Source organism: Ailuropoda melanoleuca, chromosome 3, assembly GCF_002007445.2.
Source record: "Ailuropoda melanoleuca isolate Jingjing chromosome 3, ASM200744v2, whole genome shotgun sequence".
Lineage (NCBI taxonomy): Eukaryota > Metazoa > Chordata > Mammalia > Carnivora > Ursidae > Ailuropoda > Ailuropoda melanoleuca.
In genome coordinates, this window is record NC_048220.1 from 115,372,134 (window position 1) to 115,373,644 (window position 1,511).

A 1,511-nucleotide genomic window follows, 5' to 3' on the forward strand; every position below is an offset into this window, starting at 1 on the left:
TCTTCTGTTTCATGGGTTATCTACTGTGGTCACTTTGTGATATTTAGCCGGACGGTTCAAGACTGCTCTCTCACACATCTGGTGCCTGGAAGGGGATGCTGAAAGACTGGGCACAGCTGGGCTCCTCTTTTCTCTATGTCATCTCAGGACTTCTTCAGCACTGAAGCTGAACTTTATGTATGACAGGCTCCAAGAGACCAAGGCAAGCACCATCATCATCCTAAATATCAGGACCAGAACTGACGGAATGTCTCTCTCACTGTGCTTTTTTGGTCAAAGCATAACAGGCTAGGCTAGATTCAAGGGTGTGGAGAAATAGACTTCATCCTTTGATGGCATGTGATATAGGCAAAGAAGAAAAAAAGGTGATTGTCTTAAGGATAACCACAGAAAAAGAACTTTATTACTTTTTTTATCATGTTGTATTATCTTTAATTAAGTATAAAGACTTCTAATTATGTCATCTAGAGACCATTTCACCCACTGCTGTTTGGCTGTCAGTCTCTTGTCTCTCTCTTCAGCAATGGTGAGGCAGATACCCTTTCCACGGGGAAGAGAAGTCCACTGTTGCCTTTGCCAATAAAAAAAAAATGTTGGAGAGTTGGGTGGCAAAGCTGTTGCCATTGGCATCTTCCACATGAACTTCATCAACAGAACCAGGGTTTCTCTCTCTGCTGATGATCACACCAATTCTTTCCAGGTTAGCACGTCTGCTTATCAGATTACCAGTATCAAACCTGATGAAATCAGTGATCTTTCCAATCTCCAAATCAGTCTGAATGGTGTCATTCACCTGGGTGAGGGGATCAGGACAATGGGCGGTGGGAGCATCATGGATCACCAGATGAGGGATTCCTTTTGTCCCCACAAAGTTCTTTCTCACTTTGCACAACTTATACTTGGCCTCCTCAGTTATAATCCAATGAACAGCAAAGCAACCCTTGGTGTCATCGATCAGATAGAAATTCTCTCCAGTCTTGTCAATGCTGATGACATCCATAAAACCAGCAGTGTAGGTTAATAAGTTCTGGTAAGTTTGGACCTTGCCATCAATCTTAATAAAACACTGCATACAGATCTTCTTTACTTCAACCCCTGTTAGGGCATACCTAGTCTATTCCTTAGGAAAATGATGAGATGAAGACACACTCTTAGCTTATGGGGACCAGCAGATGGTTGAGGGGCAAACACACTGGTCAGTTTATCCAGCATTAAATGTTTTGGAGCTGCTACACACTTCAGATGCTTCTTGGGACCATGAACCATGGCTACACTAGCCACAAAAAGATAACATTATTACTTTTAAGAAGATATGGTAATTTGATTCAAGTTTAAATCAATTGATGAATAGCTATTGGATATTTATTATGTGTCTTGTTCTCCCTTTAATTTTATTTGGCCTACCTTAAAGTCCTTAAAAGACCTGTTTTCATGGAAAAGATATCATTGCCAATGATACTTTTTGAAAAAAAAAACTTTCTCAATTTGGTCTTAAAAGAGGTCCAGCCCTC

At 40.8% G+C, this 1,511-nt stretch overlaps 1 pseudogene; it reads right to left on the reverse strand.

Moving 5' to 3' along the window:
• Positions 1-517: 517 nt before the first annotated feature.
• Positions 518-1,266, reverse strand: LOC100463620 (annotated as a pseudogene).
• Between the last annotated feature and the right edge of the window lie 245 nt (positions 1,267-1,511).